The 26,917-nt window shown below is 38.7% G+C and overlaps 1 protein-coding gene across 2 annotated transcripts in view; it reads left to right on the forward strand.

Annotated features, from left to right (window-relative positions):
• Ccn overlaps window positions 1-26,917 on the forward strand; it is a 422,762-nt gene that overhangs the window by 160,416 nt on the left and 235,429 nt on the right. The window contains exon 2 of one of the 2 annotated variants that reach the window (XM_067791186.1): window positions 26,691-26,762. The gene's annotated coding sequence lies outside the window, so the exon portion shown is untranslated. Of the gene's footprint in view, window positions 1-26,690; window positions 26,763-26,917 lie in introns of those variants that run through there. The other variant, XM_067791188.1, reaches the window with a different exon arrangement.

Consider the following 26,917-nt stretch of genomic DNA (forward strand, 5'->3'; position numbering starts at 1 on the left):
TGCTGCATCGGCAAAGCCACGGATTTTCTTCCTAATATGTTGCAGGATGGCACGATACAGAGGCCTTTCCTTGACGATATCGTAGTCCGACAGAATTCCTTCAACGCTGTGAACCCATGAGATGTATTGAGAAGGGCTGCCTTCAAAAACTTGCAGCTCCTTCACGCAGTCGGGAAGTCTGCCAATATCCTTTAGGTCTTGCTCCGACAGTGGTGTTCGCACCGCTGCCAATACCCCCTGTGGCTGCGTTCTTACGCCACCCTGTTCTACTCTTCCTAATCGCTCATCGATTCTGGCAAGATTTTGTTCTAAACTCGCGTTATTGCATTCAATTTCCCCTAGCCTAGAGTTCAGAGCAACACCGTTGCTTTCGATACCCCCAAGGCGTGTCTCAAGCCGCCTAATCTGCTCGAGGAGAGCATTGATGCCCCCATTAAGTTCATTAACTTTCGTGGCTAAAGCGTCCATTTCAGATTAAAAAAAAATTTTAGTTTGAGATTAAAAAATATATTTTTAAATTTTAATTTGGCACACGGTGGCTCTTTAAAAATTGTTTTTATTTTTTTTGTGTTACTTACTGGCGTTCGCGATCACCTGACGGGATATTCCTTATAGCACAGACGATTTGTTTGTTTTTTGTTTTAGTTTTAAGGTTGTCCTTACACTTTGCCAGTTTCCTGCAAAGAAAAAAAGGACTTTAGTTACATTTGTGAAACTTTTACCGTGTTCTTATGGCAACGGCGACATGTACCAAGTTGGAGTTTCACAGTACATTAGTCTTTAAATAATTATGGTTTTGGTTAGGGGAGGCTGTGTCATTCCTTTTTAGTCGTCGACAATCAGATTGAAGGCAACGTACTAAGGCACAGTTGCTCCACAACGCTCTGGACATATTGCAAATCTTTAGCGTGTTCTTATGGGTACGCTGAAAGTATCGCAAGTAACGAGTGGCCGTTTCCAGTGTGTGCTGATGTGTACCCTGGAAACTCCACAAAAGGATAAGCCGGCCCAAGTGTGTTCTTATGTGTACGCTCGGGTTAACTTTTAAAGCCGGCCCAAGTGTGTTCTTATGTGTACGCTCGGGTTAACTTTTTCAGAAGGAAATTTTTGCCGTATCCTGATGGGAGCGGCAAGTTGCATATTGCAAAAAAAAAATTTTTGTGTACATGACACGGTCACAGGAGTCGTTAACCATTTTTCGGCCTTTGGTATGGTGAGGTACGTCCTAGAAGTATAGGTATACGGACTCACCCAGCCAGTGTGATTATACGTGTACTTGGAATAGCAATAGTGCAGCCGTAGGATAATTCACTTATAAAATGTTTCAATTTTCTTGTTGAATTTTATTCGCGCGCCAGAGGATCACAGGGGTCACAGGCTCGCTTCTTTTGATATTATTCCTGTATAGCCCTCTAAGGGCTTTTAGGATTGGACGTAGTAATTTATTGCGTGTAGCATCACTTTTCACTCAACTTTTTGCTATTCACTTGTTTTTTTTTTTATTATTCGTTTTACCTCTCCTAGGGAGAGGAGCTTTTATACCCTGGAGGGTCCCGAAGGGAATCGCAGAGTTAAGCTATCATTATAACCGGAGGGTCCCTCGAAGGTGAATCTCGGTTTTGTTATTTTCGTTATTGGCTGTACAAGCCTTAAATTATCTAAGCTGAGGTCTTGCCTCTCTATATATTTTTTTATTCCTTTATCGGTAAAATTTCTATTTTTTTTCTTAGCACTCCACTATCACTATCACTTTGTCACTAATCACTATGGACCTCACATTTAAGGAGGTCCTTTTTGAAGCACTTGCCAGTGGGTCCCTGCTCGGGCGCCAGTTAAGGAACCCAAAGACTAGGGCTCCAAATTGCAACGGCCCCATTGCAACCTGTAAAGATCCAAATAAAAATAGTCTTTAGTCCGCTTAATAATATTTACCATTTATTTCCGCTCAATGTCAAAAACAGACTGACTTTATCATTAACTTAAACTAAGCTCTAAGCTTCTACATTAATCTAAGTGATTTCATAATTGCTGACACTGCACTTCCCACGATTGGCCAAAATAATATTTTATCGCTTGCGTGGCGAATCACACGACTTGCATTTTGTCCGCATATCATATCGCTTACGCTGCAGTTCCCATGGATTGCATTTTGTCTGCTTACGCAATATGATATCGGATCAATTACCTACGTTGGCTTTGCTTGTGTTTGTTGAAGTGTGGTGTCAGCACATTCTTACAAGTAAGTGTGTCTGCCCCCTTGTTAAGTTCTATGATGTTCAATTATATTAGATGCTATCCAAAGGCAGTTGTCTTGCCAGTAATTCGGTTATGTAGAGTTATCTCCTCTTAAATATGCGTAATTTCAATATGATTTTAACGGCAGTCAAGTTCGTCTAATCTACGCCGCGATGTGACCTCATCTATGCCGTGATGTGATATCATACACGCCATAGTATGATTTGATATCCACCTTTTATTTTTTCGCTTGCTTGCCAATAATTTGGCTATGTACAGTTATATACTGTCAAATATGCATGATTTAAGCGCCAGTAAAAATCATGACAGCTACAACGTGATCTCATCTACACCTATACATGATATGATATCATCTACGCTATGATAGTATTTAGTGTCCACATTTTTTTTGTCAAGAAATAAAGTTAAAAAAGTTTATGCAAATAATTTTTTTTTTCTTAAAGCTAAATGTCACAAACAAATCCCTGATTTTGTAATTTGCTAGAGAATTGACCGAAAAAAAATACAACTTTTTGACTTGCCACATTATCCAGTTATAAATTCGAGGAATAGCAAATGATTTTCTGGCCTCAATTAAATTTTTTTTTTTTTTCGAAGAATCATCGCTCACATAGATATTTCCCATTCAAATACATATGTATCTTCGTACTTTTTTGCATTTATTAACTTTTGCTTTCGACAAAGGAAAAAGAAGGAAAACGTACATAAACCTTAAAGCAAAGCGAGAAAATATTGCTTCATTTCTTTTACTTATTGTAGCTCATCATTTAATGCCACGCACGTGCGACTCACTTGCCAGCTTTTGCACAATTTCACTATCTCTCATTGGGCTTCGCTGTACATTTTCTCACACAGCTCGCCGGTCATTAAAGTTGTGTTGCACATGTTTAGAACAAGAAGTACAAAACAAACAAAAAATGCATGTTATCAAAGCACGTTTTGTACAACAAACTGTATTCAGCATTTTTTCGTTTTTGTTTTCTCATCATAATCCTGCATAAATATTCTCGCTGGAATGTTGCGCACCAGTGGGTATGAGTCATATTTTGTTAACATCATAGGCATTTCGCGCACGCTTTACAGCAAAAAGGTGGCAAAAGTATGTGCGAAAATGATAAGAAATCAAAGAATCACCTTGCGGCTATAAGCTATAATAGAAGTAATAAAAGTTTCAATCACACCAATTTTGTTTGTTTTTTCTGTATACTTACATACATCAAAAACCTAAAATAACAGGTGATGAGTATGACGCATGCCGTGGAAATGATGTGCCAAAAAAGTTTCTGTAATAAACTTGATACAAAAACTTGTCTACATATGTTGGCAACTGTTATATCATCAAATATTGTTGTAGATAATGGAATATGTTCTTCTTGAAAGTCAAGCTGAGGCTTTTAATATACATATTTATTTCATGTTGCTATCATTTTTGGGACGGAGGTAATGGCCAAGCATTTGCTTATCTCACTCGTGGTCTATCTTTTATTACTATTATTAATTTTAGGCCTCAATACAATGCGCTCTTTCAGCCTACTAGTTTATGTGGAGGCTTTTAATGTGATTAGGACTCACGCCACCTAGATGGGAAAACCTCTGCCTTGCAAGTGCGACGCATTTGCAGAAAAGATGAACCTGCGTTTCATCCTCCAGCTCACAAAAGTGACAGATTTTTACATCGGATAGATTATTGAGTTGATATCGTAGACTTATGTCTTCCGTTTAGTAGCCACTGGCGTTCGTAGGTCCTCTTTGTAAAGATTAACGAGTTTGGCCGATACTCTCGTTGCTGGGAGTTGCTTGGGCAGTCAATCCAGTAAGACAATATACTACTTTGTTTCGCAGCAAGTTATGGTCTCCAAAGATTGGCTTTGGACTATAGAATGCTATTTGGCTAGGTATACTGCTTCTTTGTTATATTGATGTCCTTATTCCCAGGAACTCATCTCAACACTGCTTCATTTTTGACTCCCATTTAGCACTCCACTGCATTCACCCACCAGCTTAAAGATAGTTGTGTAAAACTGCAAGACACGCAGTGAGCTGGACCTCTGAGCCAGAGTAATGTAGCCCACCTATACAGAAGCAGACTGCAGATAATCAACGGAAAACGAAACATATAATCATAAAATAATTCGATGCAATCGAAGGTGAGTTCAAGCACTATTTGGCTGTCTGAATAGATTTTTAACTCTCTGTCGGTAGTAGCACTGGATCGTATTCCTCCGTCTTTGACGACAGCCACTCCGCAAAGCGCTGAAGTGATCGGCCAGATTATGCTTACGGCTCAACATTGAGCTCTTGATGCAAAATTAAATGGAAGCACAGAGAGAATTATTAGAGAAGCTTGGCCTCAAATCTCTTCGGAGGCAATCGCGCCTTGCACCATGAGAACACAATCTTATGAAGCTAAAAAACACAAGCAGGTCCTCGGTGAACTCCTCAAGCTGGCGTCGGACCTCTATGTCACGGATTGCCCGGTGAATCCTGTACTCAAAGAACAATATCCAAAACTAGTAGAAGAAGAGCTCACTCTTCCTAGGGAAACGCGAGTCACCCTAGCTCAACTTCGATCTATATACTGTAACAGGTTAAGCTATTCCCTATCAAGAATCAACCCCGACGTACAATACATATGTCCTGCTTGTAATGTGTCCCCACATGACACCAACCATCACTTTAACTGTATTGTGGAATCAACGCCTCTAACACCCCTCTCATTATGTTGAAACAGCAAGTTTCCTTGGACTCCCGTTAGAGGATATTGATGACAATTTATGAACGGTCGTACTTACTGGATTGGGCGAAGCAATGCTACAAGAACAAAAACAACAAGACTCGATCGCTTTATCCCATGAGCCGCAATTCCTACATGTGCTATCACTGAGGAATGTGACGTCGGCAGGCAGTGTCCAGACAGTACATCTATCATGAGCTTACCGTTCTCTCTTTACAATTATAATAGTAACTTTGTTTATCTAAGGCTGTAAGACCTGCATATGATTTCCGATACTTTGCAATCGCGCACTTGGATCCGCGCCTTTCCTGCTTGGTCAATAATTGGCACCTCTTGCCTTCTTTTACTTTCGCCCAATCTAATTGGAAAATATAAGATACAAACTTCAAGCGATGCGCCTTGTTTTTTCATTTCCATGTGTTCCCATATGCCCAGGGACTCAATATATATGTATATTTTTCCCTATATAAATCTTTCCATGGATTGCTTACACTTTAGCACACTTCTAGATGTTGTGCTATGAAAGATCATAGCCTTAATTGCTGCTTGGCTGTGAATGTAAAAATTTAAGCGGCTGCTGTTTACGCTATTTTGCTCTAGTGTTTCTACTGCTTTGGGCACAGCTACTTCTCCCGTTTTGTTTATTTCCGGATCTGCTGACAATGCCGACCCTTCTCCTTCCATTATTTTGCCAAACAAACAACATAAATGCATATATCCATAAAGACAAAAATTTCCAATCAATCAACTCAATAAAATTGCAGCACTATTCCTCAACCCACTTAAACACCATACAAATAAAACAAAGTATGATAAAATATCGAATGGATGTGGGCATTTAAGTGAACTGGATTGAAGCTTTAAAACAGTGTGAACAAAAATCTGTGACTAAAGCAAAGCTATCCAAGGTTATACGTAAATGCTTTTGAGTCAACTTTTTAATCGATCGAGCGAACACACAAAAAAGAGCAAAGACAAAAATGCAAATAAGTGCAAAACAATCACTGAAGGATACGTTCGCTATTCAAGGTACTTGGTGTGTATGTGTAGGTGTAGGTCCATGTGTGTGATATGTTTTACTTGTAGAAACAACGCTGCGGGTAACATTTTTTCTTGAACAAAAAAGTGGTGGTCCTAGGTTAAATTTTAAATGCAAAACGAAAAGTGTTGGTTGAGGAAATTGTAAATATATTTAGTCCTGCATACAGTCCATTTGATAGACACTGCCATAGTGAAAGCGAAATTTCAGCAAGAACAGTATTGTATATGTATGTATATAGGCATGTAAAGATTAAAGACGAACGTTGATTGATTGACCGACATGCAGGGGAGAAAATTGTGGAAGAGACATAGATAATTATTGGAGCAGAATTAATTATTGCATACTTTCAGACGCATTGGCATGAAATGCACAGAGAACAAGTACAATTAGCAGCAGAAGAAAAAACTTAAGTGATGGAAAACGACAACGAAAGAGAAGAATAAGAATATTGAAAACAGGAAAACCTAGCAGCCGCACATACATATCTACACTCATCTACAAAAGTCATCATCACTCAGATTTTTCCAGTTTTTACTAAGTTTTGCTTCGGCCTTCATTATTTTCGATATTTTTATAAAAATATGTATTATTATATAACTTTAACAATCCAAATATACACTTAAGACTTTTTGAAAACTCGGGGAATTTTCCTGAATTTTCTAAAAAGTTTTAAGTTTCTATTTGGATATTCAGGCGACTTTTTGGCCGAAGTGTCAGCCGATATCAAAACTATGAAATAAAAGATTTATTTTTATGTGTGTATATCGTTTTTAACAGTAGGGCAATAGGATCACTTAACGTACGTTCTCAGATTTTTAGCACTAAGAAATAATTAACACAGCATTTTAAAACGGAGCCAGACATTGCTAAATTGACAAATAAGCAATTGAATAAGCAGGCCTGATACGTGATAAAAAATAAATAAATACAAATATGTGGCGGTGCAGTTCAAGTTTTCAGAACAAAAGTGTTGCTTAGCAACTAACATTTACATTTTATATTGTTCAACAAGTTTTCATAGTTGAGTCAGTCATTAAATATTTTTCATTGTGAAATAATAAAATACATTTATATTTAAATTTCAATAGGAAATATTTATTCTTTATTTTCCTATATTGGTGACCCCGATAAAAGATGAAGATCAGCTCGTTACCCTTCGCGTAGAAAATGAGGAGCTTCAACGACAAATCGACGAATTACGCCAGCAAGCGCAACAACAACATAACCGTCAATTGCAGCATCAGCAGCAGCAGCAGCCACCATCACCGCAACCACGACAACAGCAGCAGCAGTGGTATTATGATTTTGCCGCTAACTTCGCCGATCATCGCCCTGCAGTCCATCGTGTTTCAGTAAAACTGCGGCCTTTTTGGTCTGAAAAATCAAAATTATGGTTTTCACAGGCTGATTCGCAGTTTACGTTGTCGGATATCACAAATGAGGTAACAAAGATCCATTATGTTGTTTCGCAGCTGGACGCACGTATCGCATTGGAAATCGAGAACGTTATAGAAAATCCTCCTCTGCAGAATCCATACACATTTTTTCGCACAAAATTGATTGATCGTTTGTCTGCGTCTGAGGAACAACGAGTCCGCCAACTTATCAGTGAGGAAGAGCTCGGCGATCGCAACCCATCGCAGTTTCTCCGTCACTTACGCTCTCTCGCTGGTTCAACTACGTGCAGGATAATCTCCTTCGTCAACTCTGGCTTAAACGTCTTCCTTCCAACGTCCAGCCCATTCTGGCGACACAATCCGAATTGCAGCTCGACAACATTGCGGAGCTTGCTGACAAGATTGTCGAAGTCTCACCGAGCACACCGACTATTAAATACTATTGCTGATCTACAAAACAAGTGGCCGAATTGTCTGCTTTTCGTTCGTGCCCCATCATTCCCATAGTTCTTCCAACAGCTCTCGACGTCATAGTAAATCTCAAACTCGAAGCAACTCTAACCAACAAATTTGTTGGTACCAAAAAAAATTTCAGGACAAACAGAAAAAATGTGTAAGTCCCTGTAATTATTTGGAAAACAGAAAAAGCAATCTGTGAATGCGGCATCAGACTGCTTGTCAACCAGTTGCCGCCTTATTGTCACTGATAAGATATGAAAACATCGCTTTCTCGTCGATACTGGTTCTGACTTATGTTGCTTTCCTCGACGTCTATTACGTGATCGTCGTTCTCCTGTCAATTACGACTTGTGTGCTGCAAATGGAAGCAAAATCAAAACATATGGTTTTCTAACCTTGAATCTCAACTTAGGACTTCGTCGTGATTTTCCATGGAGATTTATCGTCGCTGACGTCGATCTACCAATAATTGGATCCGATTTTCTCGCTTATTATCACCTTTTACCGGATTGTCGTACAAAACGCATCGTCGACGTCACAACTGTTAAAGCAGTTCAGGACTCGTCGACTTTCGGTGCTCTTATTTCTCAATTTCCGGAAATTACTCGTCCACCTGGTTTACCTCGTAATATAAAATACGAGACTGTTCATCACATTCGTACAACTCCTGGACCACCGGTGACAAGCAAAGTCCGACGCTTAAATCCTGAGAATTTAAAAATAGCTAAACAAGAATTCGACGCTATGTTACAGGCTGGTACAACTCGTCCATCAGAGAGTTCTTGGTCATCGCCTTTACACTTGGCACTAAAAAGTGATTCAACTTGGCGCCCTTGTGGAGATTTTCGTGCATTGAATGCTCGAACTATCCCAGATCGGTATCCTGTCCGTCACATTCATGACGTCACTCACCATATCGATGGTTGTACAGTATTTTCGAAAATTGATCTTGTTAAAACTTATCAACAAATTCCTGTAGCCGAAGATGACATTTCCAAAACTGCTATTATTACTGCATTTGGCAGTTTTGAATTTCCATTCATGACGTTTGGACTTCGAAACGCTGGCCAGACCTTTCAAAGGTTCATGGATGAAGTTTTGCGAAGTTTAGATTTAGTTTTAGGTTTATATGGATGACATTCTGGTTTTCTCTCGTTCCAAAGAAGAGCACGAACGCCATCTTAAGATCATTTTTGAACGTCTAGCAAAATACGGATTGGTGATCAACGTCAAAAAGTGTACTTTTGGAGTTAATGAAATACCTTTTATTGGTTATATTATCTCTGCTGCTCTCTCAAGCTCCAGAAGAGCGCGTCCGGGTAATCAAGGACTTTCCATTGCCAAAAACAGCACAAGGTCTTCGACGTTTTCTTGGAATGTTGAACTTCTATAGCAGATTCATTCCGCATGTTTCTGAATACGAAGCTCCATTGAATAACGCAATCAGCAACCCACTCCTTAAAGGATCTCAACCAATCAACTGGACGTTTGAACTGGAAGAAGCTTTCAAAACCTGTAAAAACTGTATCTCTTCTGCTTAACTTCTGGTTCATCCTCGCATTGGTGCGCCCCTTGGTTTGTTTACAGATGCTTCGAACCATTCAGTCGGAGCATGTTTACAACAGCTTGTCGATGGTGTGTGGCAACCTCTTGCCTTCTTCTCGGAGAAAATGTCCTCAAAAGAATGCTCTTGGCCTGCTTTCTATCGTGAACTTCTTGCGATCTACGCTGCAATCAAGCACTTTCGTCATTTTTTGGAAGGACATTCATTCACGATTTACACCGATCATAAACCATTGATTTACGCTTGTCAACAAAAACGTGAAAAACTTCCACCGGTTCAACTTAGACAACTCTCGTTCATTGCGGAATTTTCAACTGATATCCAGCACATCAAAGGAGCCGATAATGTCGTTGCTGATACACTCTCACGAGTTGAAGCTGTTTATGCACCGTTGGATTACAAGTTACTGGTTGAATCTCAAGAAGAAGACGATGAACTTAAGAGAATTACTCAAGACAATTCTTCTCTCTGCATCGAGCGTGTGCCAATTCCTGGTTCATCACTTACTGTGTTTTGTGATACATCAACAGGAAAAGCTCGGCCTTTCATCACATCACCGTTTCGTCGTTCTCTTTTTGATCAGCTACATAACCTGAGCCATCCAGGCGCCAATACTTCGCTCAAGCTAATCAGCGGTCGTTTTGTGTGGCCGTCAATGAATAAAGACTGTCGAAATTGGGCTCGTGCTTGTAATGATTGTCAACGATCAAAAATCTCACGCCATGTTCATGCTTCACTTCAAAATTTTGAAACTCCAACAAAGAGATTTTCCCATATTCACATGATCTGATTGGTCCACTTCCACTTGCATGTTCGTTTCGATATTGCTTGACTGTCATCGATCGTTTTACTCGATGACCTGAGGTATATCCTTTGCAGAACATAACTGCAGTTAATGTGACTCATGCACTTTTGGATTGTTGGATATCTCGTTTTGGCGTTCCTGAAATTATAACCTCAGATCGTGGAGCTCAATTTTCTTCTAATCTTTTCGAAATTTTTGTTAAACAATTCGGAATTTGACATAATTTCACTACAAGTTGGCATCCTGCTGCAAATGGTTTAGTCGAACGATTACATCGTCACTTGAAAGCCGCAATCATGGCTCATTCCGACATGGCTTTGCCTCTAGTTCTACTTGGAATTCGCTCAGCTTTTAAAGAAGATATCAAGGCTACTTCCTCTGAAATGGTTTATGGTGAGACGATTCGTTTGCTATGTGAATTTCTTTCTTCGAGTTTTGGACATAAAATTTCCGATGATACAAGCAGTTTTCTTTCAAGTTTACGTGAATTTATGTCGCGCTTACGTCCACTTCCAGCATCAAGACACTGTCAACCTGGAGTTTTTGTTTTCAAGGAACTTTCGAAATGCAGTCACGCCTTTCTCAAAGTTGGACCATTTCTTAAAGCACTCCAGCCTCCATACACCGGGCCGTATGAAATAATTAATCGTGATAAAAAAACAGTCACACTCAAAATTCGAAATCAATCAACTAACGTCTCTACTGATCGTGTAAAACCAGCTTTTGTTATTCAAGATGACATTGTTTCAACACCTATTCCTACTTCTACATCAGATCCTGTTTCAACGTCTGTACCTGCTCCTGTTCCTACAAATGCACCAGTTCCAGAATGCACGACCCGGTCTGGCAGGAAAATTCGATTTCGAGAAATTTTGGATTTGTAGCCAAATTCTCTACCAAGGGGGGTAGTGTGGCGGTGCAGTTCAAGTTTTCAGAACAAAAGTGTTGCTTAGCAACTAACATTTACATTTTATATTGTTCAACAATTTTTCATAGTTGAGTCAGTCATTAAATATTTTTCATTGTGAAATAATAAAATACATTTATATTTAAATTTCAATAGGAAATATTTATTCTTTATTTTCCTATAAATATATACTTGGCGCGATTTATCTCAGAAAATCTTTAGGCTGAGCTTCTCTTCAAGTTTGCATCTTGCACCGTTTTAGTTTTTCCGACAAATATACGGGACGGGCTTTCATTTTTTATGCCGACTCCGAACGGCACCTGGAAGGCAGATCAATTTTCACTGAGAGGGTTCTTAATGGCAGAAACTTATCGGAGTGTTTGCCAAACCACTGTCGAGGGGCGACCCCGCTTAGAAATGCTTTTTTGTTATTGAATGAACTTTTTTCTTAAATTTTGATGTTGCTTTTGTTCGGGTATTGAACCCAGCACCCTAGATGTGGTAGGCTGAGTACGCTACCACTACACCACAGCGCCGCCAGAGTCTTGAACCTGCAAAAGCAATAAGTTAAACTTAAATTCCCGTTAAATAATTATAAGATGGAAATAACAAGTGTCCACTTTGTTTTGGGAAACCCTCATTTTTTATTGATATTGATGAGAAAGTTTATGTTTTTTGAAAAATTTACGCTTATCGTGAACTCTAAACAACCTCTTGGAAAGGATATCTTATTATTCCTTTTTTTTGGGTCGTGTATTGCAAGCTCGTATACAGGTTCTGAAACATTATAAATGTGTCACTTAGGCTAATTCACGACTATTTCTATTAGTCATCTTAGCTGAAAAATACTAAAAGTTTATCCACATTTAAGCAACTCTCCGCATTGTTCGTAAAGTACGACCCTCAACTTTCAAAGAATTTCTGCTGCATTAACCGAATTTCGGACCGGAGGAAGATAGGTTCCATCAACTACTAAGAGCTGCCCAAAGAACTATAGGTTGAATTAATTTTACATATTTTTTATCTTTATGTAGAATTATGTATAGTATAAGTCAGAGCGTGCCACAATTCCCAAAATAATGGAGATTTCCTGGCGTGAATGCATTACTGCTTCCAAATAGTAACACATTAACGCGATGTAGGGACTGAAATTCGCGAAGGCCTATATAAATAATTTTTGTGTGACATTTTAAAAATATTGGTCCTTCTTTTGTTTTTTCAAAAGGAAATTTTGCCCAGAAAAAAGATGTGGTGTGACAACCGTGATCATGAAATAGTGACCAAGGGTGCCAAATTTCAGCGAAGAGTACGCAATTCTTTCTTCAAATACCAGAATGGTACATTTTTTCTGCTGATTTTACCCACAGCGAGACAAACGGAAATTGGAAATGAATATATAGCTAAACCAAAGAGGATAAATATTAGAAGAGCCGACAGTCTGTTACGAGTAGCGAGTAACTCGCTGGAAATTTAAAAAATTGATGCCTAATGTTTTCTATGAGGGACATTCTTATATGGATGGATGATCTTATAGATTACGCATCATAAAAGCTGTGGCAGCCGCTTGCATATTGATGGCATTCAACCATACACACACACACACACACACACACATAAAAAAGACAAGCAAAATCGATTAAGGCGAATAATTTAAAATGTAAGCTAACATTGTGCAAGTAAATAAATAAATTGTTCTACAGGTAACAAAAATTCTTAGTCGTTGTTTTTCTTTTTTTGTTTATGTTGAAATAAATAGAAAAGCAATTGCATGTCTTGAACGAAAATGGAATAAAATTAAAAGAATTAAATGCAAGAATGACATGACCTTCCAATTGTAAATAGCGGAGTGAATTTGCTTGTTAGGTTAATAAAAGGCAAAAGACATAGAAGCAGGAAAAGACGTAGGGCAGGAAACTACTTTCGTACGATTCGATGGATCTTGTGGAATATGTTTTCCCAAAGCGCATGTAAATAAATAAATGAATAAATAAGCAACAACGTCAGATATAAAAGTTACTTTGAAAATACTGTGCCTTGTGGGGGGAGTGTGCAAGTGATGTTAAGGAAAAACTTATTTACAAGGGCGAATTTAAAATAATTTGTTAATCGCATGTTAACAAATTGAGATAAATTCAAATTATAAAATTCAACTCAATTTCGTTTAAGTTAACCCCCATTTAAATATATGAGGAAGGCTAGTTATTGTTCTGTGAAGTGATGAAAATAAGGGCCTGATTCTCTTTTACGAAACGAACATTCGTTTCGCCTCAGAGACAATTCGCTGATGTATTTGCACTATGTGAAACGATGGTAACATATAATTTGACAATTCCTTTGGCCTTCATGTTTGACATGAAGCAAGAAACGTAAAGACCGAATGAAAATGAAAAATAATACCATTGATAGACGAAATCCCTTGGAGGTAAATAGTTCGTCTAAGCTATAGTTTGCCATACAGAATGAAGCCCTAACAAAAATTCTAAACAAAAATTATATGCATTTTTCCCACAACAATAATTTCACCCAACATTAAATTTTGTAATATAGTTTTGTAAATCCCCACCTTAAAGCACAACTGATCAGTAGTGATATTTTGTAGTTGATAGAAATGACAAGTTACACGACTAACGATTAGAAATGTTATTTTTCACTGTTACGCCTTCGTCGCAGCGTTGTTTATACGTAAGTGTGGCCGAACAGTGATATAAGAGCACCTCGCAATCGAACAATAATCGAAATCACAGGTATGATAAAAAGATCTCGTGAAAACAAATCAATAAGTCCATGACTTAAGTTGCCATCTACTGCAAGTTGTCGCACTAACCTGAAATCTCCTACTCGCAGTGGAGGTTCACTATGACATCTAGTCAATTAGTCAGGTAGATTTTCTCAAATCAATAAATATGATATTTGCAAACACTACTATCTGGGTTTTATCTCAGGCCACAAGCGGGCTTTTTAACATCAGTCATTTCAACTTTCAAACTAAGAACTACAAAAAGATAGAGATATTTTTTTTACAACGCGTCCAAACGTTTGGAACACTATAACGTTTCAGTGATCCCAGAGCAATCACTGTCTCTAGTGAAATTGCTACTCTGCACTATTTTTGGTTTGTTGTTTTTGTTGTTGAATTGGTAAAATCACTCCCGAGGCTATAGGGGACCATCCCAATGCAGTGGAATATATACTACGTAGGAAGAAGGAGGTTTGTAGGAAAATACGATTGAGTAAGTTTCAATTCGACGTTAATTACAAACAGTTAAATCAAACAGTGTACCCAAAGTTTTGTATGTGGAAATGCTTTATCCACATTGGTCTTTTTTCATTGTAGTTACGAACAAGTGGCAATGAACTAAATTCCGACTAGTGTCTAATGACTCTACCGTAAAAACAACATTCTAATATACGGCATACTCCATTCCGCGTAAATTTTGACTGGGCTGCTATCACACAAAGTAGTGATATATCTTTAAATTGAATAAAGAGCCACGTTTTCCGCTATGACCTTTCCGAATTGTACTCCCTTCAAGCTTAAAATACCTTAAACTTTTGTATAAAGTCCTCAAGGGGTCAAAAGCAATGCCGAAAAAATACTACATACATTCTGCAACTCTTTACTGCCCCAAGTAATTAAAGCACTTATCGCCCTGGGTCGATGTACGACCCGAAGCATGAGTCAAGGCGCAAACAACAGGGGCTGTAAATGCAATTTATATCTACTTTATCCCAATTGTCAACTTCACTTTCCCGTAGCGAATCCTGTTTATCAACGTACTCATATTAAATCGTTCCCTTTATGGTTACGCTAGTATCTTAGTGGTGCTACTTTTCGGATCATAACGGATCTGTATCCGACTCTCTTTATTGACGCAAGAGGAAGAAAGGTGAAGGTGGATGTGAATATAGTCTTGAAGGTAAGAGTTAGGTTGAGCGATAGGAAGTGGGAGAAAGAGATGACGGAATGAAGAACCGGCAATAGTGAGAGGAAGAGACGGGGGCATAATAAGGTGGAAAGAAAAAATGATTAACAAAAAAAGAGAGAGAGAGAGCGGTAAATGGAAAGAAAGTGGAAGAAAATGTGCTGATCGGAGCTTCATAGTGAGTCCAGTAAATTATTAAAATTCTTCAAAAATTACTTTTTTTCCCAGAAAGTCGACCTTATATCTTTTTTTTTTCAAATAAAAAAAAAATAAAATAAATGTAAGGCGCGATAACCTCCGAAGAGATCTAAGGCCGAGCTTCTCTCCCAATTTGCGTCGTGCTCCTCTTGATTTTTCCCTACAAATTGGCCGGACGGGACCTACATGTTATATGCCGACTCCGAACGGCATCTGCAAGGCAGATGAGTTTTCACTGAGAGCTTTTCATGGCAGAAATACAATCGGAGCGCTTTCCAGATACTGCCGACGGGCGACCCCGATTAGAAAAATTGTCTTCTAATTGAAAAATCTTATTTCTAAAATTTTGATGTTGCTTTGCCGGGAGTTGAACCCAGGGCATACGGTATGATAGGCGGAGCACGCTACCATCACACCACGGTGGCCGCCACCGCCTAAATGCCTAGCATATTATTTAAGTTATTGCTATCGTTGCTGTTAGACGTTTTTCTATCTGAAAAAAGATTTTCCTACATTTAAAAAGTGCTCCGACCTCTTCTTTTTTTCTTCCTTTTCTGCTTCTCACACCTATCTGGTATTTATTTTATCTCTATTCTTTTTATATTCTTTTTCTGCCTCGCGCTCCTATATACATTGACATTCTCACTCACATTCCAAATCCCACTTCCAGTACTACACCTATACGCACACTATCCAACTCAATTTCCACTTCCATTCCCACCCTCACTCTGACTCTTGCTCTGAATAACACTTCCGGCTTTCTTCCACCCCGTTTTCCGCACTTTCGGGTTGGTGAAGCAGAAAGCGTATTAAAAAATATATATTTATGGTACGATTTGGTTGAGGAGTATGGAAGGGAAAAGAAGTAAAAGAGAAGGGTGAGGAAGATGAATAGGATGATCGGAAAATAGAGATGTGATTAAAGTGAGGAAAAATAGGAGGTAAGTTGGTGTAAAGAGTGAAATTGGTTAATAGATTAGGAGTGGAAAACTAAACAATAGAGGCTTTGTGAAATTCTATTATAGTGTTTCTGAGGAGAGTTCAAACACTTTAATCAAAGTTCAATGTAACAAAAATATGTATGTTTTAAGTACAACTGCTTACTGTAATTTATATTTCGCTGCTTAAGTAAGTTTCACAATTGCAGGAAGTCCATCGAAAAAAAAAATGAATATAGAAAATAAATAGGGAATCAATTGCAGTAAGTTTTTATGTTTTTCATGCTCCATTGAAATAAAATTTGTACAACTTATTTTGGAAGCTCATTTATGTTGCATTTGTAGCTAACGGCTTCTGTTTGTGCAACATTTAAATCCTTATGCATTCTGATTGCTGACACAAATTCTTGCACACTTATTTAACAACAACAACAACAACAGGCTTCTTTTTTGGACGGGCTACATTTATGAGCAACAACACACCTAACACTCTTTTACGCTTACACTTTAACACGCTTTAGGCTTTGAGGCTTGCACGTTATTACGTTCTTACGCTTGCACGCTTTCACGCTGCTACGCTTTCACCGACACGCCTTTACAGTAAGCGCTATTGCAATAATGTGTGTTTAATGTTGTGCCCAAATAACTATGCTTCATATCTTGAGTTAATAAGTTCCACTTCCCGCAAACGCTCATCGACAATAATAATGCGTTTATTCGCTGCTACGCTAATATCCTTACACTTTAAAGATTATATCCCTAGGCTTAAAGGCAGTTTGTTCTACTCTAATACCAGTTTACCCTTTTACGTTGATGTTATTAAGCTTTCGCTTTGAATTTGTATTCTTCTAAGAAAAATAACAGTCCAAATTTTTATTAATTTTCGCAGGAAATATACCTGAGACATCCATCGGACAAAAAGTTTCAAAAATCAATGTGAGTTTTTGGAGACCTATTACTTGTACTTTGTGTGACTAAAATTGATTGGACTACAAAACTGCATACTCCACAAAACTGAGAGAAAATTGTTAAAATTTCGAAAAAAATTTCAATTTTCACGAAAACATTTTTGAGGTTGTTTTGTAAAGCTTCAGATATAAACTTCATAGTAGTTTTTTTAAATATATAAAAACTCTACCTTTTTTAATTGAAGATATTTAAATGTAAATGCACAATTATTTTTTTTTTTTTTGCTTGTTGCTGTTTATAATTAAAAATGCTCACCCTTACTACGTAGACTAAGATATTTTAATGTACACCTTACAATTTTTCGAAATGCAAAAGTTTGTCATTAAAAAACTATCTCCAACATTTTAAATAACTCCTTTTCGTATGCATTTCGTAATGTGTGGTTTTAGAAAAGTACGTCAAATTGCACCACACGAAACACCGCACTTAGCTCCATCATATATGAATAGCATATTATCTTCCCTCTAAAAAACCAACCTTCTTATGCTCAATTTTTATATCTCAAGTAAAATAAAATCCTTGCCAATCCCGTAACTATATCCTGGAAGACAAAAGCATGAAACTACTTTTGGGTGCGCCAAAACAAAATTACCCTTTTGCAATGACAATAAGAAATGCCACGTCATCAGTTGCTGTGTTTTCATATGTATGTAATTGTTCATGTACTTATTAATGTAAATTAATCCTGCTCATTCGCTATTCCACGATGTAACAATAATAAATGAGTTGACTGCATATAAAATCATCTCATGCTATTAAAAATATAATAACTCATTAGTGTGTTTAGAAAACAAAGAACAAAATTGGAGTGTGTAATATATTTGATCGTTGTAGGTATGTATGAACACTATACTGCTTCAGGAAATTTATTTAATTTTTAACATGCATATATTATTTTCACTTGTTATAATGTATATATTTTATACCAAACTAGCAGACACGGCAGACATTGCTGTGCACTAGCCTTGGTCTGTCTGCATAACTTTTATACAGTTTTTACATCTTACTCTCAATCCCCCTCTCTACCCATTTTCTCTATCTTTTTATACCCTGTACCCTCTGCTTTTCCCTTTTTATGCGTCTCTTTCTCCCTCTCTTTTCTGCTCCATCTATACATACATATCTCTCTATCTTCGTCCAACTCAGTCTCTTTCTTCTTCCATCTTTTCTCTTCTCTCTAGTTCTTCTTGTTCTTCTCCATCCCTTTTTCCCAGTACCAGTCCCAGTTATAGTTTCAGTTCCTGTCCCAGTTTCGGTTCCAGTTCCAGTCCCATTGCAGTCTAAGACCAGTCTCAGTGCCGGCCCCAGTCCCTTCGCATTCTCTGTCCTTGTCCCAGTTCCAGTCCCAGTCGCTACCTGTTAAATTTCCCGAAAAAAGTGTCATAACTACTAATCTAGGCAAAGAGCGACCTATATGCCAATTTTATGTAAATCGAGCAAAGAACGGAATTTGTTCGAAAAGATCGGTTCTTGGTCCTCTTCCCGAAAAAAGTGTCGTAAATACTAATCTAGGCAAAGGACTACCTATATACCAAATTTCAGCCAAATCAAACTGTGAATAGAATTAGTTCGAATGGATCGGTCCCTTGTCCATTTCCCGGAAAGAAACTTCATAGGAACGCTATCCTATATTTCAAGTTGGATCAAACTGCACACGGTGCGCAAATTTTATTGGAACCGGTTCAGTAGCTTAGGAGTCCTTGCGGACAAACAACGTAACACGAAACTTATATATATTGTAACGAGTTTAGGGAAATTCCGATTATTTTCAACCTTCTACTTACGTTCGTATCGCTAAACTGTTGAATAAAACACTCCAATATTCTGTATTAAAAATTGTCTTTATTAAACTACTTTGAAAGTACTTCGCAATTAAAATTCACTTCGCAACTGTTAGCGTGCTTAAATCAAACTAATTACTGACTACTCACTTATCGCTGCTTTTATAGTATATGCCCAAATATCTAAACGTTTCCCCTGCTAGAAATTTCTACTTGGTTACCAACTATACGCGTCGCGTGTGTACCTGTAGTTTATAGCCTCTCGCATTGTCATATGCGCGTGTACATATATGTGGGTAATACTTCAACTGATGACTGTGTGTGAGTTATCTCTTCATTGCCTTGTATGTGTGTGGGTAAATGATGATTAATGTGTTTATGTAGCTTACTTTAATGTTTTTGTTGTTGTGCATTTACTTAGTACCAGCTTAGAGATGGTAATATTCGTCACACTGCCCTCCACCTAAGTCTGATCGTCTCGATCAGAAATATTTTCCGGTCTACACGCTGCTAGCCTTTCAAAATCAACCGCTTTAATTTTGTTTCGTGGTTTGCCAATGGTTTGTATGCGGTACACTACATCGTTGATTCGTTTTATAACTTTGTATAGGCCTTCCCAATTAAACTGCAATTTCGGGTACAAACCTTTTTTTCGTTGTGGGTTGTATAACGGCACCAAACCTCCTTCATGAAAACCTTCCAAATTAATTGCTTTATCGTAACTGGCTTTCATCTTGTCACTCATAATATTTGTTCGTTGCCTTAGAAGATCGTGTATTTCTCTCAGCTCTTCCTCCAAGACACCAGTGTATTTCTTGAAATTTCTCTCCGCTTCGGCATCTATTCCAAACTTCAAATCAGCTGGCAGTCGAAGGTCATTGCCAAAAATTACCTTTGCGGGAGTTTGGCCCGTTATCTCATGCACTGCCGATCGGTAAGCCATCAAGATTAATGATACGTGTGTATCCCACTTCTTATGGCATTTGTCTATTACTGTCCTTAAATGCTCTTCCAAGGTTCTATTGAAACGTTCCACCATACAATCGGACTGAGGATGCAATGCAGTTGTCCGTATTTTTCGAATGCACAACTTCTTACACATTTCTTGGAACACAGCTGATTCAAAATTTCTCCCTTGGTCAGAATGTAACTCCATTGGTACACCATACCTTGCAACCCAATCGTTTGTAACCACTTCTGCTACTGTTTCCGCTTCTTGGTTTGGGATTGGATATACCTCTGGCCCTTTACTGAAATAATCCATAACCAACAGTACGTATTTGTTTCCGCGGTTGCTAGTAGGAAATGGACCTGCGACGTCCATGGCGATCTTTCAAATGATGCACCTGAAATATACTACTTTATCTGGCCATGACTTCGTGTTTTGGGCCCTTTCGCTCTGTTGCAAACCTCGCAGTTGGCAATCCACTCGGTGACCGACTGAAGGCAACCAACCCAATAGAATCTCTGTTTAATCTTCTCGAGCGTCTTCGTGATTCCAATATGACCTCCGCTTAGACCGTCATGCAGCTCGCTGAGTACGTCAGGAATCCTTTTTCTGGGAACAACTATCAGTTTCTTCTTGCATTGACCATTCTCACTCTCCCGTACTCGTAGCTAGCAACCGGATATCATTTCTAAACTGTTCCACTGTGCTCAATATGAGTTCGCAATGGGACTCTCTTCTATTTGGTCTTTCGTTTCGTTCGATACCTTGCATAACATGTGACAGATCAGTATCATCTAGCTGACACTTCCGTAGTTGTTCCTTGTCACATTCATCCGTACATGTTATAGTCATTAGCCGGATATCTATAATGTTTTCTTTAGCTTTGGCCTTTGAACAGTGCTTGCATTCCAAACTACATGGCCTTCGTGACATTTCATGAGCATTTCCATCGGTACTACCTTTTCGATGCTCAATGGAAAAGTCATAGCTTCGTAGTCGCTCGATCCACCGTGCCAATTGTTCTTCTGGATTACGGAACTGCAAGAGCCATTTTAACTCTGCGTGATCTGTCCTGACGCGGAATCGCTGCTGTTAGAGATACTTGTGAAAATGTTTAATGCACTATACCAAAGCCAACAGCTCTTGCGTGTAACGCAATAGTTCCCCTCTGGTTTCCCAATTGATCGGCTGTAATAGGCAACTACCTTCTTCTGTCCATCGACCAGTTGTGATAAAACGCCTCCGATAGCATATCCGCTCATATACGCCAACATTGTGGCAGTGCACAAACGCTCTTTCAATGTTTGGAAAGCCACTTGTTGCTCCTTCCTCCATTCAAAATCTTTATTTTTTCTTGTAAGCTCGTGGAGGCTATGTGCTACGCTGGCAAAGTTTGGTACAAACCGGCGGTAATATGTGCATAGCCCAAGGAAACTTCTTAATTCATGCTTGTTCTTGTGACCCAAATAATTTACTTCCTTTTCAAACAGCGAACACTTTTTGGGACTTAGTTTCAGACCAGCGCCAGATATTCTCTGGAAAACTTCCTCCAAGTTCTTAAGATGTTCACTAAAGTTCTTGCCCAATACGATGATGTCGTCCAGGTACATCAAGCATGTTTTCCAATGTAATCCTTTCAGTACCTGGTCCATGAGTTTCTAAAAAGTAGCTGGTGCATTACAAAGTCCAGAAGGCATCACTGTAAATTGCCAAAGACCATCACTGATATTGAAGGCTGTTTTCTTTTTGTTTTCCTCCTTCACCTCCACTTGCCAGTAGTCACTTTTCAGTGTGGAAAACCATTTCGTACCAGATAGCGACTCTAGAGTATCGTCAATTTTTGATAATGGGTAGCTATCCTTTTTCGTAACTTCGTTCAACTTTCGATAGTCTACACAACCTCATTTTTCCATCCTTCTTCTTCACAAGTACCACAGGCGAGCTCCGTGGACTAGCTGATGGTTCGATGACGCCGCTGTCGCTTATTTCTTGTACGATTTGGCTCACAACTTCCCGCTTCGCCAGCGGAACACTACGAGGAGCTTGACGTATCGGCCTCGTATCTCCGGTGCCAATTTTATGTTTCACAACGTTGGTGCGGCCTGGTTTGAAGCCATCTTGCTCAAATATGTAGGCGTACTTTAGGAGCAGTTGTTTTTCCTTACTCTGATAGCCTCCGTCCATGCCATGATGTCATCTGAAATATCAATATTGCTAGTTGAGACGTCTTCCTGGAGCTGTTCACAATTGATTACTTCTTCAGCCTCTTGGCATCTTCCCAAAATAGCTCCTCTGAACAGTTTGAGTGGTGACTTGTACTTATTGAATACTCTTACCGGGATACGTCCGCCTTGTTTTGTTACAGCCATGGTTTTTCCTACAAGTACGTTCGTTGTTGATTTGTTTGCTGCTTCGACAACCCACAATTTATTTGTCCCACAATCTCCATCAACCTTTGCCGAGATGACTGCTTCTGATTTGGTGGTATTTTCTGACTCTTTTCCATCAGCACTCGTTTACTCCTGTAGCCTTTTACGTAGCCGAAATTAAGTGGCACATCCATGTTCCCATATCGCATCGCCTTGCTTTGCACATCGATCTTAATGCCTTGGTCGATTAAGAAGTCCACTCCATTTATTATTTCATCAACAATCTCTGCCACTATGAAATTGAGCAGTACCGTGACGTTCCCAACTGTTAATCCGATTGCTACTTCCCCAATTACCTGGGTGTCCTCTCCCGTTGCTGTATGTAATCTTGTTCCAAGCAATGGTCTTATCTTCTTGTTGACTAAATCTGATCGAATGATGGAATGAGATACACCCGCACCTGCAGTCACTAAATGCTCCTTTCCATCCCATGTAAGATTGCTTAACCTTCTTCCAATTTGCGAGATAGAAATTATGGGGCATTCAATTGCGGGAACCAGCTGTCGCTCCTTGCGGCTGACTCGGTTTAGTTTAACGATTGAGAAGATTTGAAGATTTGCTCACCTCCTTCAGCTCTGCGTTTACGGCCACCCACATTGTTGGAACTATTAGGGTTGGTACTGCCATAACGTGTAATGTGCCCTGGCTTTCCACATTTAAAGCAATTTACTGCACCATTATTCTTCTGCTGCGTTCCCTTCAATGCTTTTAAAATTGCGTCTACCGACTCTGGTCTTTCCAATTCCACACGATGGGCTTTCTAAGCTCGTTTACTCAATAGTGAGGCAGTTTCCAGAGTCGATGCATGTGATACCGTTTCTGCGAATGTTGGCTTTGGGCTTGCGTATGTGGCTCGCTTGGTTTCGACGCCATTTATAAAGCTCTGAATTTTTACCTTTTCTGTGTATTCCACGGGTACGTCGGCATTCTCCAAATGTGCAAGCCTTTCGATATCTGACGCAAACTCCTGCAAAGTCACATTAGCTTTTTGGTAGCGGTTTTGCAACTCTATTTGGTATATCTGTTTCCTGTATTCGTTTCCGTATCGCCCCTCTAGAGCGGTCACAGATGTTTCATAATTGTTCCGTTTGTCTGCAAGATTTCAGCTTCAGGTCTTTTCAATGCCACGAACAGTGGATCAACTTTACCTTCAGCATTCCAGTTGTTCACTGCTGTGGTCATCTCGAACTGTAGATTAAAAGCCTGCAAAGGAACAGAACTCGCTGAAGCAGCCGGGCTATTAAGTTGCAATTTCTTTATACGACCTCTAAAAACATCCACCTCTGCCTCGAATTTTTCTTCAAACTGCATTATTTTTTCGTCCATGCGAGCTTCGAGTTTTGATGATATACACACCTCTTTTACTTCTAGTTGTACTGTTATGCGTATCTCTTTTTCTTTCGGTTGAGTTGCCATATATGTCTTTTGTTCTTCCAGCTGTGATGAAATTTGTGTTTCCTGTGCTGAAATCTTGGCTGTTATACGTGTCTCTTTTGATTCCAGTTGGGATGCTATACTTGTCTTCTGATTTTCCAGTTGAGATGACATTCCTTTTGATATTTGTGATGACATTTGCTTCAACACTGCTAGTATCGCGTTAGTGTCAACACTTGCCAATGGATTCGGAGTCTCTATCTTCTCCTCCATTTTAGTCGCTGACTTTTCCACATCAGGATAAAAGACATAATCGTCCACATTAGTTCCTTCCAACTTTATTAATTCACTTAACTTTGCCATATCCAAGTTGTATTCGAAATCTTCCGAATTTATTCAATAATTCCTCTTCTGACACCAATTGTAATGAATTTGGGAAAAATTCCGCTTATTTACAACCTTTTGCTTACGTTCGTATCACTAAACTGTTGAATAAAACACTCCAATATTCTGTATTACAAAATGGTCTTTATTACCACTTTGAAAGTACTTCGCAATTAAACTTCACTTCGCAACTGACAGCGTGCTTAAATCAAACTGATTACTGACTAATCAGATTTCGCTGCTTTTATAGTCTGTGTCCAAATTTCAAGACGTTTCTTCTGCTAGAATTTTCTATTTGGTTACCAACTATACGTGTCGCGTGTGCATCTGTAGTTTATAGCCTCTCGCATAGCCATATGCGCGTGTACATATATGTGAGTAATACTTCAACTGATGACTGTGTGTGATCTGTGTTTGAGTTATCTCTTCGTTGCCTTGTATGTATGTGGGTAAATGATGATTAATGTGTTTATGTAGCTTGCTTTAATGTTTTTGTTGTTTTGCATTTACTTAGTACCAGCTTAGAGATGGTAATATTCGTTACAATAATAAGATAATAATATAAAATGTTACTTATACGCCGTGGTACCCTTTTTTCCGGTGGACCCATGCGCGTAATCGGTTGGTTTTTAATAAGAGTGTATTTATTTTCCAACAATTACAAAAGCTACCTTTTTGTTGAAACTAGTTAACTGTCTAAAAATTTACACGCTGTTGGTTCAATGATAATACTCCGTTACGCTTAAGATAATACCGGATTACATTACTACGCGTATATTGTTAAGTTTGTGGTAGACGTGAATTTTAACTTAATAAGAGATGATTTAAACTTTTGACGAAATTATTTTAAACTTTTTATGAAGTTATCTTAATCGATTTAAGAAGTGATGTTGAACTTTTTTAAAGATTTAATTTTCAACTTTTTAAGAAGTGATTTTAAAGGGCCGTTAATTTCCTGTTAGAGAGTCAGGTAAGCGACGGTGAGATATACTCGGACAGTGAAGCAGTTATGAAAGCGCTAGATGCACCACATACTTACGCTCTCTAAGTGCATTGATAACTGTAAAATGGCGCTACGCAAAGCTGCAAACCTTGCGGATATCAAACTCACTTTTGTAACTGTTCACAGGAGCATTGATGTCAATAAAAACGGATGACTTTGCATCATTTGCCATCTGTGGAGCAGCCACGGTACACCGACCAATTACCATCAAAAAATAGTGACATTTTTACAAATCTCAAGAAAACCGCAACTCGAAATCGGTACATTACGGATATCTGCAAAATCACCATGCAAAAATAACCTAACTACAACCAGAAAGAATATAGACACTGTTACAAGTCAGTGGCCGTTTGACTCACCCGTGGAAGGAGTGGGAGTCTCCTTAAACGACAAGTGCAGGAGATGTAGTGAGGATGATTGTAAGGAAACAATCACCCATTTTAGCTGCGCGTGCCCAACCACAGAGAGAAGTGGTCCCGAACCCTAAGCAATTTTGTGCTGCCTGACCTTGGTAGCATCAAACCAAATGGCTTCAGTAAACACACACAGGATACATTATGTGAGGGGTTCCAGGAAAATATGCATCAATATGGCGCCTAGAGAGCTACTTAGGACTGGTATCTCTGGCCGAAAAGCACATGAATCAACCACGCAGGCATTATATACTTCAAAAAACTTTCGGTGGGGGTGGTATAAAAGAAAATTGTGGGTCTTTACTCTAGAGCGAGGGTAATCAGGATATGGAACTAAACAACAACATTGTCAATAAAAAGTAAAACAACATCCTTCTCGGAAAGATAAAAAATAACTCGAATAAAATTAGTTTTGTTATTCTAAATTGTTTTGATGGTTGTTGGGGCCACTCTGAAGCTAAGTGATGTTGTTGGGAGTCAGACTGCGTACGGAGCCATTGTGATTACAAAATCCTTCTGAGATTAAAGTTAAACTTTACTTTATTGTTAGCTTATCAGAATTTATTTACGAGAATTTGGAGGAATATTTTTATAGAAAAAAGCCAGCCCGTAGACTGAGCGACCGTTACATCTGTGATTGCAAATCTTTGGAAACATAAGCGGAATGAAAATCGCACCCCGTTACAATAACAAAATAATTGCTGATATCTAATATAAATTTTCTTCCAAATTACAAACGGTTAAGGCATGTTGTACAGGGATTCGAACTCAGTTTGCTCCATTAAGAGCATAAAACATATAGTCCCGTCCCGCTAATTTATAGGAAAAATTAAAAAGGGAGCACGACGCAGATTGGAAGAGAAGCCCGGCCTAAAATTTCTTCGGAGGTTATTGCGCCCTGCATTTATTTATTTAATTTTTTAAGTATAGAGTTTTAAGTACCGTGCGATATTTTCGTCCTAGGTATTACCGTTCGAAGGGGTCAGACTGGAATCATAAGGACCACCCTAATTTACGTAGATATGTACGCATATCTCATTGCATGCAATATATAATTATTTCTACTTAAATATAAAGAATTTTTTATCTTGGTTACACCCTTAATAAAAGCTGTTCCATTCTAATTACAACCTTTTTAATGCTTCTTCTATTTTCTTTTTTGCAGCGCTGAGTGTTTAGTTGACTATTCTCATGCAAACTTCATCAAGAGGACGCCATTACACAGAAATATTACAACGTAAGTAATATCAAGTAACTAACGACGTACATTAAAGTAGTCGTGATTTAAGTTCGGTTAGGGTAAATTTTAGTCACGGCCACCGAGGTTGAAGCAGTTCAGTTCAGCAATATGAAGGTGCATGAAATACCTTCATATAGTGCAATCATAAACAG

This window comes from Eurosta solidaginis, chromosome 5 (genome assembly GCF_040869045.1).
Source record: "Eurosta solidaginis isolate ZX-2024a chromosome 5, ASM4086904v1, whole genome shotgun sequence".
NCBI classification, from domain to species: domain Eukaryota; kingdom Metazoa; phylum Arthropoda; class Insecta; order Diptera; family Tephritidae; genus Eurosta; species Eurosta solidaginis.